We start from the raw sequence: 13,291 nt of genomic DNA on the forward strand, positions 1-13,291 counted from the left end.
GCTGGCTAGCTTTTAAATGTGGCAGGTTTTCTATCTTATGTATGAAATCTAAAAGAATAAATGTCCCATCACCTCAGCGCCTGCACAGGAATAATAGCCAAACACCCAAATATTGTTATCGGTTAGCATAAATCTTTAGACTATAATAGGCTTTGAAGCACCAGCCATAGCATGGAGCTGCACTCCAATTAGCCGGGTAACAGTTGTCGACCATCTTTAACTTTCATCACTTCATCAACATCAAGGTAAGTAGCCGAGCACTTCTTTGACCTTCTAGCATCTACTTGAATTTTTTATCAAATTTGCTGAGAAGTTAACCTGTCTCATTTAGCACTTTCAGTATTGGTTACCAAACTTTATTGGAATGTAAGCATTACTTGAAAAATGTAACTACCAGTATTTACTATTAAATCATTTATAACAATGACTAGCTATTAATTGACAGCTTCGGTGTTGGGCTCAGTGTAACAGTTAATTTGGCTATTAGTTAGTTTTATTTTTTATCTTCAATACTTTATTGACGAGAGGGACTGAGGAAGACAAGGAAGCTTATTGTTCAGATGGGAACGTGACTTAGCAGCCAGAGAGTAACATTGAAGTTCCAGTAGCTGTGAGATTTAAAGCCAGTCTAGGATGAGAGAGCTGAGCTGGGGGGTTCTGTTGGGGTATTCAAACATCATGTAATTGAAGCTGTCAATCCAGGTTCAAAGAATCGTGCTGCCGTAATGGTGTTGACAGTGACCAATCATGGATGGTCCACTTCCACTCAAGGTCTCCGTCCCCAAAGTGTCAGAAATCGGGTTGATTTGCGCAACCAGATTTCAACTTTCGAGAGTCGAGCTACTCTGCGCAAGTGTTTTTACCCACATGTTGAGGGGCTGCTTTGTGTGCCTGAGGTTGCCTGGAATACCTCTCAGGTGGGTTACTGTGTCGGCAAGAACATATTATTTTTGTTAATATTTGTCTGCCTTCAATAATATAATACGCTTGTTATCATGGTTTCTCTCTCTCTTAAGATTTGATGTTCAAATGACAACTACAACAGCCTTCATTTTCTCCTACTTCAAACCACAAGATATAACTACACACCCCTAGAAGACCTTTGCTGCTTTCTGGACCATGTTGAGAACAAGACTAACATTGACAGTTAATATAACTGTGTATATAACTAGGATTAAAGAAGTTGAAAATGAAGTTCTATTGGAAAGGAAAACATTTGTTAAATAGGATACAGGATTTTTGCATGTTTAATTATTTGCAAAAAAGTCATGGTCTTGACATGACTAACATTGATTCGGCTTCTCCGTATGGACTTATTGGTTCTTTGCCTCCAAACTAATTAGTTAACAGCTGTGTGATCGATACAGAAGTAATTTCCCCATAGCTCTTATATCAAAAGCCATGCTGAACAGAATGCCAGTCCAGTAAAAAACTAACCCAAAAAAACAATAACATTGATTCTGGTCACTGCAGCATTTTATTGACCTATTCACTCTTGAAGCTGAACCTGGTCAATAAGATCTGTAAAAACCCCCAAATAAATCTTATTTTCTTATAATAGTGACACCCAAGCCCAGCCAAACTATACCATGCTCTGAGCTTCCTTTTGAATTTTCCCTTTCAGGGCTGCAACTAACCATCATTTCAGATTACATTGTGTTTTCCATCGTTCAATATTTTTGTCTATAAAACTTCAGAAAATTGTGATTCCAGAGGTCCAAAGTACTGTTTACTTGTCAGTTAGTCGTGTAATGTTTGCAGCTCTATACTCATTGTCATAACATCGTTGAATAAACAGAGAACATTTGAGTAGCTTGTCATCTTAAATCCTACAATATTTGATGTTGTTTGTGTAAATGAGTTTTAACAAAAAAAAATGGAAACAAGAGACTTATAGCCAAGATAAAACAATTCTCTATACAAAGGATATAGATTTAAAGGAGAGAACATTTTTTCACAAAATAAGTATTTCAAACCTTCCTTCCTGATGGTATACCACACAGACCAGTGAACTGAATGGCACTAGTCATTACTCTCTTATAGAAGATGGAGAGGGATGACAGAAAATCTGCAATCAATATGCTTTTGGCAATGAGGTTTGTTTTTCATCTTTAGAGTAACCTTTCATCATTCTTTTCAGATAAACTGCCAAAGAAATGAACTTAACATCAGCATATTAACGGTTTTATTGAGTCAGTCATCATGTCCAGTCTTTCAGACACTAATGAAATTGTGTATGTAACTGTTTGCCCAGTTACTGTTCTTTTTTCAGTGAAGTCATTACCTATCAGCCAGCTGATAGATTTATCCTTTTATTTTGCCGACAAGTTGACTGAGTAAGACTGCATTCAGCACTCCTGCTGAATAGAGCGTTTTATGGGAAGTGTGCCAAGTCATTTTTTCTAATAAGATGGCTGGCTTCTTCTAGGCCATTAAGAGATGCTGCTCTTAAATAACAAAACCTGCATAGTCAGCATTTTGGTTGCAAGGTATTATTGAATCGCAAAGTGACGCATGCAGTAATTTGATATTTTTCAAGCTAAAATATGTCACCACACTTTGTGTCTTGTAGAAAAAAGCTGTTTTTTAAGGCCTTATGTAGATTGTAAATAGTACATCACACCACTGTATTGAATTGTTTACACTTTAATATGGCTTTTACAGTATATTATTTGTTTCTCTGGTCAGTATTGCAGGTTTGATGGCTCTTTACAGAAGCATTTTTTTCTCTGAAAACCTGCACACCTACATTTTTGATGGAACTGAGGGAAATAAAAGCAGAATTACTAAGTACAAGTTTTTTTTTTTTTTTTACAATAGCTTAGGAATGGTCTTATAGACAGAGACTGCCACCTTGTGTACTTGGGGTAGAATTGCAACTTTACACAGTAATTCAACTGTACAGCTACTACTTATGAACTCTTTTGAGGTGTGTTCAAATTAGTGGAAAGGTTAAAGACTACAGTTCTCTTTATAATGACAAACATTCTCTCAGGTGGTATCAAACAGTCCTACTATTTAAATATGTTGTATGTTTGTTTGAACTGTGAATCAAATCAAAAATATATTTTTATTTCAAACTGATAAAATTTACTGTTGAAAAATGTATTCCTGCCGTACTTTCTGCATTTCTCATTAAATCCAAACTTCTTTGATCAGAGAAAAGTGCACACAGAGGCTAAGAGAAAAGATGAACAGAGAGTGGCACAGTTAATCAAAACTTTCACTCCGTTAACTGTTAATCCGTTAACAAACAGCTTGACTATTGACTATTTTGTTAATATTTAACAGAAGTTTAAGCTACCGTTAATGTTAACACAACAAAAACACCAGCTTTTTGCAATGTCAATAGATTGTAGTTCTTAGTACACCATGATGACTTAGAAAATTCTTAATTACATGTGTGTGTTGAAAATACTCTTGTCATATACCACCTCCACTGACGGCCCAACCGCTAGCAGACTGTAAGGTGTGTTAAGCAGGTCAAAAAAGCATGCAGGACGCTTAGGAACAACTCGCAGGGCCTCAAAAATGGAGACCAGAAACAGGCATCGTCCATACCCAGGACGGGGGACCGGAAACAGGCCAACGCAGGACCTCTAATAGGGAACCAGGAGATCATCGAGGGGGAACCAGGAGTGGACAGGACAGCCGAGGGGGGAAGTAGGAGTTGTCCGGACCATGGAGTGAGAACCAGGAGTTGGCCAGACTGCCGAGGGGGAACCAGGGTGGACCCCCAATACTGGATCTTTACCCAGCATGGCTCAGCCAGGACAGGAGGCAGATGGCGCTCTGCTGGGAGAGGATGCAAAAGACAATCTGCTGTGACAGGGGGCAGATGTAACTGCCAGGATAGGGGGTAGATGGCGCTGCTGGGACATGGGGCAGATGGTGCTCTGCCAGATCTGGGGTACTGGGAGGCTGAGGCTCTGGCACTGTGAACATAAGGCTCTGGGGCACTGAGGACTGAGTCACAGGGAAGCACCAAGGCTGGGTCACTTGGAGGTAAAAACGTACCTTGTTTCCACTGAGAGTAAGCTGGCCTGGTCGTTCGTAAGACATATTTAAATCCAATTCCCTCATCTTGTAATGATGCTGGCAAGTGTCATACCCCTTGGTGGGGCAGTTGGTGGTGGTGGGTGCAGAGTATGGTGGTCACAGTCAACCCCCTGTTGGTCTGGGAAACCCCTATCCATTAACCAAGTGGAGTGACCTTTCACAAGTTTCTAGGGAACTTCGACGACTCATGTTCTGACGAAGAGACCTTTCAGTTTGGTTGTCCATCTGTCTCAGACATAATAGTATATATAAGTGTAGTCGGTCAGGATTACACCTAATTTCCGCTTGTTGCTGGATATTTTGGTGTGCAGTTGGTGATGGAATGACATAGCTTATCCAGCATCTTTGTCTATAGATGAGACATTAGTTTTGATACCTTTGATCGACTCCTTCATGGCCTTGCTTGACCTCGTTTGAGCTTGCGTTAGCATGCAGGCTTTTTGCCGGCAATGTCTTTCAGTATAATATATCTGATCTGTATTATTATGTGTGTGTGTGTGTGTGTGTGTGTGTGTGTGTGTGTGTGAAAGCTGGCTGAACATAAGCATTAGAAAATGTAGCTTGTCAAAGGCAGAGGGACCGGCTGTTGTTTGAAGTGCCATGGAACGCGTAGTTGAGATAATTGTGTTTGATGGGCAGTGATAATGATGAGGCACGGATCAGATCAGCTGCAGGTCCCACTCCTCCAACCTCCCGCTGCTCTTCATTTCCCCCTTCTTTCCTAATTGACCCGACTGCGCCTCCCTGAAGCCCCTTTGTTATTATTTATTAATAATTAATTGCTAAATAATTCACACCCCTGGACCCACAGTGTTAATTGATTCGGGTGGGTTGGCAGTTGTGATGCTTTTGTTCATATGTTTGTGCTGGGAGGGGTGACACTGAATGTGGGCCTTCCACAAGTTGTAGGGAAACGTAAACGGGAAGGTTTGTTTTGGTGTCTGTAGAGATGGGGGTGGGGGATGTGGATGTACTGTATGTGTATGTCTGGGAGTGAAAGAGGGAAACATTTAAACTATTTATAGTAAGGTCTGGAAAGTACTTGCATCTTCAATCTTCATAGCTCATCAATAACACTAGGATCCTTCGTCTTTGCCATCTGTGTAAATGAAGGAAAGAGAGGTAAATTAAACATTTTTAATATTTAACTGACATACATTTCAGTGTAAAGCTCAAGTGCCTGAGTTTTCATCACCTCATACATAAATACTTACTACGATAATACTATAATTTTGGCTTTACTGGAAAGTCAGACTGAAAGAATTAGCCATTTTTGAACATTTTACATGGAAAAAAGCAACTGTTGGTCATTTTTTAAATCATTGAAGTAATCTTGGGCTATCAAAATATTAGGTAATTTAAGTTTTGTCAGACTTGAAGAGCTGTAATTGTTATCAGAATTATTTCTGGGTGATTATGTGACTGTTGAAAGAAGCTCGTCAATTGGACAGGAGAAACTGGTGGATATTAGATATTTGGTTCTGTCTTTATCAGACAAAATGATAACCTGATTATCAGGGAAAATAACCTGTATGTAAATCAGTAATGAAAAGAGTTGTTTGTTGCAGCCCTACTCAAAACCTATGATGAGTTATTAGAGACTTTTAAGACAAGTTAAAAATGTGATTATTAAGCAGAGCCACATGCAAGTACTCTTTGCAGATTTATCTTGTAGGTGTGGTCTTGAAAATAATCAGAACAACATGTTAGAGGTTATGTGCTGTAAAATGTGGACACATCTTGGTAAGACTTATGTGATAAAAAGTTATCATCATTTGATCACACAAACTATCTCAAACTAAGATGGTAATGACTTCAAATGTACAGGATTTGTTTTGTAGCGGTGCCTGGAATAATATGTAGTCAGCCTGCTAACACTCATTCAGCTCTCCAGTAGAGGTCAGCATCATATCACCAGACTATCTCCCCCACACTACACCGGAACAGATTCATGTGTTTGCAGAGCTGCAGTCAATTTGGAATCACATTCTTTGTTTATGTTAAATTATTCATGCAACCTTTCATTAACACCATAAACAAATACAAATTGCACGGCATAGAGGGAATCATAGCAGTCACACTGTGCCAAGGAATGTTTTCTTAAGAAAATGCCTGCTTGCTGATTTGAAAATCCACTCCCTGTATATTATTTCAGTGAATCGCACATCCTCTTAAAAAACACCGACCAGTTCTCTTTTGCTCTTTCTGCTTGCTAGCTAGTTTGTGATTAAAATACATAAAATTGTTCGACTTGAGAATTTGTGTTGCCTCCGGCTGAATAGCTCATCACACTGAATCCAGTGTTTAAAATGTAAGATTAATTGAAATTTGAAAATGTCTTTCATACCAACCTTTAAAATCATGCGCTATCTTTCTTCCTCCTTTCTCTTTCACTCAGTCAGTTCCTCACACTCACTGTCACTGTGTTGAGTCTCATGGGCAATGTTGCTCTTCAGGGCTTTGCCTAGTTGATAAATCTCTTTAAGAAGAGCAGTACGTAATAAAAATCAAAGCAACTGGGAACCTAGTCTTTTAAAAGTTTTTTAAAAGATTGTTGGGGGAAATCTCTGGGTTGGGGGGGGGGGGGGGGGGGGGGGGGGGGGGGGGGGGGGGGGGGGGGGGGGGGGGGGGGACAAGCTTGTGAGAAAAATAAAATCTCCCCAGTTTGTGTTTCTTTGGGGAATGCTTCATCTGAAGCTGTCGACAAGGTCCACACAAGTCTCCTGCTACCACAGAGCACACATACCGTCTTTCATGCTGCAGCGGTTTGGGACCAGAGAGGAAGGGCCAGCGTCTAGCTGAGCTCAGTGCACACTGTGCATGTATTTTTGTAGAAATCTGCGTAGACTTCACTTAATCTAAGAGTACATCAAAGCATCCTCTGCTACTCTTCTTCAGCTAAATCCTTCTCTGGTCCTTATTACCAAAGTGCTCATAAATGCCTTTGGGGAGTTGAGAAGGGAAAAAAACAAAAACAAAAAACAAACATGTTTGCTTTTATCTTTCAAATAACTATTTATGCTCTTACAAATGAGCATTCGGAGAAAGGTTCATACCGTATCATTGTGGGTAATGATGTAAAGATTCATGCTGACTAGAAAGAACAAAAGGAAGATGTAGTACAGAGTAATTTGTTTTTGTGACGTTGGCCAGAATGTCATCACTGCTGGTTGATGTAAGCAAGCTGCCAATCTCGAAATGAAGCTCTTTTGATTATGCGAGTGGTTTCCAAAAGTGCCAGTGAACATGAGATTAACAAATGGCTTGGACCAGTCTGTTTTTGATTTCTTTTCGATGGCTCTGATGTGAGCATGGAAGTGAAGGGACTGGTTGTACACTACAGCAGCGGAGGAATGGGGCTGGGTGTCCGGGAGTAAACAGGCTCTCAGCGGCGCAGAAGTCTTTCCGTCAGGATAGAGTGTAACCCCATGGAGATACTAGAGAGTTCTGAAGCCAGAGATGGTGAATAATAGAACAAAGTGAGGATGAGTCTTCTGAGGTTCCACTGCTCTTCAACATTTCTACATCGCAGGGAGAAGGGTTGTGTGAGTATCTGTGTTGGTGTGTGAGAGCAGCACTGATAGTTGCAACTTTTCCGTCCATCCTCACTAAACTATGTAGAAAACTTAAGGAACCTGACATGTTTTTCCGCACTTTATAGCCAGAACTTTGTCCAGAAAACAGCTCTTATTGTAATGTGTGACAATGCCAACTAATGACATATGACAGCATTCAAGCCTAATCTCATGGGACTCTAGGCCTCTTCTTTTTTTTCTTTTTTTTTCACTAATGAAAAATTCACCACAGCCACCCCCCCTATGTCTCTCTTCTGCGCCTCTCCAACACACAGAACTGACATGCGGTAAACGGAGCGATATTCAAAGGCAGGCCCGACTGCCTGCCTCCCACAGGGTCTCCTTTTTTACCCCCCTCGCCACTGCTGAGAAATCAAAACTCTTTGGACGTCACACAGGCCGATTGAAGTTCACTGCCTGCTCTGGAGCGGTCCCTTGCCCGATGATGGCAGGCTTCATTAGAGCTGTCAGTCAGGCCCTGGCGATGGGGCAGCGCCGCAGGGCACCCTCAGGGCCCAATCAATGTTGGGGTCCCCAGGAAAGGGCCATCAAACGACCCTGTAAGACGATGCTGTAACCCTGCATCATCGAGCTTTGCGCTCATCCCCCGTTGATCACATGATTAATAGCACAGCGCCACACTTTCAGCCCTTTGTTTTTGAACTCTGATGCAAAGCTGTGGTCTTGTATTTTTAATCATTGACTTCCCATCGGCCCGGGTATGGAAATGTGCACCCTGGAAGTCTATACAGGAACAGGCTAATGATGAAGGAGAATGAAACTTCTCCCACAAACACCACCCCAGTAGCAGCAGTGGGAAACAGGAGTCAGTTGTTATTTTTTTTTGCATCATTTCAGACTTGCTTTTTTCCTAGTGTGTTGCAATTACAATGAGTCACATGATGAAATGAAAATAAATGAGCCAGTGGGTGCTTCTCTGTCCAACAATCTCAAATCCTGGAACAATGAGATATCCACGAAATCACGGTACACAATTCAAATACAGGAGCAAACAAAACCCAAACAAAACAAAGCAAGTATCTTTGAAGAGCCAAAAACTCAGACTGCCGAGGTTCCTTTCAACAATATACAGAGCGCAATATTCTCAGTACCAGTATGTTATTCATAGCGTTCCTCCAAATATTTGGAGAGAAGGAGGGGAGATGAAACAGGGGTTGAACAATGGGACTTTGGCTGTGTTATGGCGTTCGTGCACCTCGCCCCGCCAGCCCTTTGTAGTGTTTGCTGTGTGGTGTCCCCAGTTGGACCCCCGCTTGTTCTGAGTCCAGGTGGGGTCTCTGCACCCCCCCCCCCCCCATTCACTTATCTACCCATCTCACACACACCTGCTCCATCACACACATACACACACACACACACACACACACACACACACACACACACACACACACACACACACACACACACACACACGACAAATACCAAACACTACAGGGTCAGTATTGACTGCTCTGCTGCGTTATTTAATCGATTAAGCATTTTTTTAATTTTGAATTTGATCTGAAATATTTCCTGGATCAGGATTGGCGACTGTAATCCGAATCTGACTTTGCCCATAAAATAATTTACCCCTCCAATGTTAATGACACTGCAAGACATTCTGTTTGATCTGTTCAGTTTAATTCAGAAAGCTGTGAGAAGGTATTTTGAGGATAAAAAGTATCTTTACAAAGAAAAATTAATAAATAACAGAATATATAAAAATAGAGCTGTATTTAATATATACATACTCTACACACATATTAAAGTACATCATGTATTATTGATTAAGGAAAGATCACTGCTGTCAAGAGCTGTGGATAGATGAAGAAGGATAAAGGATGTTTCTAACTAATTCAGGCCCTCTCCTTTAATAGAAATGGGTAAAACAATTCTCACTGGACTACAACAGTGAACTACTCTACAAAGTTGGGCAGAATCTTTTCTTCATCTCCAACGCATTTTATACAAAGTTCGCCTTCAACTGCCCATAAGCAAGACATTTGAAAGTGGTGAGATGTCAGTTTCATTTTATCTCGCATCAAATTTACAAGATAAACCCTTCGCTGCTAGTTTGACCCTCTTTCCCCCCTACAGGATTGCAGTTCCAAAACAGGCCGCTGGGTGATGCTGCGGTTTGTGCTTCAAGAAAATTTAGTGTCAAATAAAGAAAAAAAGTAACGATTTCTCTGACAGATATTTGGCTTTGGCTACAGAGATTAGCTTGTATTCTTAGTAAAGAGAGATCATTAGTGAACAACCGGGACTAGAAACCTTTTATACAGGAACCAAAGGGAAATAACAAAAATTAGGTCTGACCTATATTCACTCTGCAGCAACATCCCAAAGGAGCAACAGGTACCCTGGCATCATGGGCCCTTATATTCATACAATAACTTCCTAACAGAGTGTGAAGAGTGCATGTAAATATAACACATACATTAAAATAGAATCATTTCTGCTTCTTCAAAAATGATGTATAAAGAGGAATCGCTTCCTAAATATGATCAATTTATCTAATCATTCAATATAAAATAAAAACCTGGCTCCCTCCCTTTCTCTCTGTTCCAATGGGGGTGTTGAGGGGGTTTCTATGGTCAAGGTGTAGAGGCTGTGTCTGGCGAAGGTAATCCTTGGTGATCTGCCCTAATCTGTCACAGATACACAGCTGAAGTGCGGAGAAGCTGTGAGAAAAGAGCAGAGAGGGGGGGTAGATGAGAGTCAGAAGGGGGGGGGGGGGGGGGGGGGGGGGGGCTGGATTATAGCAATACGTCTGCATTAACTCACTGGCCTTATCTCTTAAATGCTCTGCAAAAACAGCTTTACCTTGTACACAGGGAATGGTGCACAGTACGAGCCCAGATTTATATGTGTGTGTGAGTGTGTGTGTGTCATGTGAGCTGAGCTTATTTCATGCCAGCCATACAGGCCTGAGAAGTGTCCCTATTGTAGAGTGGAGCACATCCAGTGCCACCTTATGTTACTTTATATAAAAGCCTCGCCTGCTCCCTGCAAGTTTGACAGCCATTCCTAAGTATCCATATAATGAAACCATTATCATATTCAACATTGGATACTGTGTAAAACGTGGAATTGGTATCTGTATATTGGTCAATGCACTGATTTGATCCATAACTACGGAATCCCCAAAGGCTCAGTCAAGAAGAAAAATAAAAGGCTTTAGTACATCCGCTCCCACTGATTACAATTCTGTGTGCACTGTTCCATCCTTAATGATTTGCAATCTCAAGATCTCTATTGGTTTCCATTCTGAATGTGTGCGATAACCTTTTGGCTTCTTAGAATACGGATTCTTGATGGCTACTGTAGTTATTAAAAGACATGAAGACTAAGTCCCCACACAAGAAGTTGCTCCAAATAACATTTAATGAAAATGATCACCACATGTGACATTTCTGGCTATTGTCCTTCATGAGACACATACTGTAGACTTATTAAATTTATTTTTGCCACCATATCTGAGAAATGTGCACTTTCCACATTTTTTCCTTATGTTTTTTTTTTTTTTTCTTATGTTTTTTCCCAATGATGGCATATAAGGGTATTTTGGAAAAATAACTTATTGTAGTTTGTTGCGAATAAAATGATCTTTCACGAAAAATCAGGCCCAGCAGCACAGGAACACACACATCCTTTATACAAATACACTCCCCACCTACCCACAAGAAAAAAATTCTAAAATCACCCTCACAAACAACTGTAATAAAACTAATGAGATGATTGATGCAGTTGGTGCAATTCTCACCAACACAAACAGACAAGACATCCGCGAGCACGCACAGTCCTGCACTCGTGCGGTCTCTCATCTCCTGTCATGGGAGGGTCACCCGCCTTGGCCCTGATAGAGACAGTGTGGATGCTCCCATGTTTATGTTTGGAAGATTAGCAATGATGAAAGAATGCCTTTTCAAGTCTGGGCTAGAGGGGCCTCTGTTCAATGCCCCACCCTTTCACCATTGCACACACACACACACTCCCTTTCACCAAACGCACATCTGCACACATGTTTTCTTACATACATTGGCATATAGACTCAAAGAGACATGTGTAATTTCGTCATCGATCCCCACACATTGTTCTCTTTAGCCGCCATGTGTTCACCACATCCAAAGATTTGCAAGATTGCAGAAACATTGCCTCCAAATCCACACCTGACATTGATTCAGTCATGTCTCTAGGGACACGAATCTTAGACACACTGTACATGGAAGCTGCACTGAAACAGTTCTCTCATTTATTGCCCCTCTCATTTCACTATTAAAAAAGAACAATCTAGACAAGTCAATAATGAACAATTATAGGCCTATATCAAATCTTGCTTTTTTAAGTAAAATAATTGAAAAAGCTGTTTTTCAAAAGTTAAATGACTTCTTGACATTGAGTGACTGTTTCGATGTCTTCCAGTCAGGTTTTAGACAAAATCATAGCACTGAGACAGCCCTGGTTAAGGTGTTTGATGACATCCGTTTAAACACAGACAGTGGCAGAATCTCAGTCTTAGTTTTACTTGATCTCAGTGCTGCGTTCGACACAGTTGACCACAATATATTACTCGACCGACTGGAAAACTTGGTGGGAGTTTCTGGCACAGCACTAAACTGGTTTGAATCCTACTTAAAGGACAGGGACTTCTTCGTGTCTATAGGTAACTTCAAATCTGAGCAAACAAAATTTACTTGTGGAGTTCCCCAAGGTTCCATCCTGGGGCCTCTTCTGTTTAACGTCTACATGCTCCCACTAGCTCAGATTATAAAAAACAATAAAATAGGTTATCATAACTACGCAGACGACACACAAATATATATTACAATGTCGCCAGGCAACCATGGTCCCATAAAAGCACTGGGTAAATGCATAGAACAAATCAATGAGTGGATGTGCAAAAATTTTCTCCAGCTAAACAAAGACAAAACTGAGGTTGTTATTTTTGGAGCAAAGGAGGAGCGACTAAGAGTCAGCACGCAGCTTCAGTCAGTAAGACTGAAAACCACAGACCAGGCAAGAAATCTGGGCGTAGTGATGGACTCAGACCTCAATTTTAAAAGCCACATTAAGACAGTTACAAAATCAACCTACTATCACCTGAAGAACATATCAAGAATTAGAGGACTTATGTCCCAGCAGGAGCTGGAAAAACTTGTCCATGCTTTTATCTTCAGTCGTCTTGATTACTTTAACAGTGTCTTTACAGGTCTGCCTAAATCAGTCAGACAACTGCAGCTGATCCAGAACGCTGCTGCTAGAGTCCTCACCAAAACCAAGAAAATGGATCACATCAGTCCAGTTCTGAGGTCTATACACTGGCTCCCAGTCTGTCAGAGAATAGATTTTAAAATCCTGCTGCTGGTTTATAAAGTGCTTAATGATTTAGGGCCAAAATACATTAGTGACCTCCTGATTAATTATAAACCATCCAGACCACTCAGGTCATCTGGAACAGGTCTGCTCTCTGTCCCCAGAGTCAGAACCAAACACGAAGAAGCAGCGTTCAGTTTCTATGCTCCCTATATCTGGAACAAACTCCCAGAAAACTGCAGGTCTGCTGAAACTCTCAGCTCTTTTAAATCGAGCTTGAAGACACACCTGTTTACAGCTGCCTTTGATTAAACAATTTTAATAAGATTTTAAACTTTAAC

The sequence above is a fragment of the Labrus mixtus genome, chromosome 2 (assembly GCF_963584025.1).
Source record: "Labrus mixtus chromosome 2, fLabMix1.1, whole genome shotgun sequence".
Taxonomy (NCBI): Eukaryota; Metazoa; Chordata; class Actinopteri; order Labriformes; family Labridae; genus Labrus; species Labrus mixtus.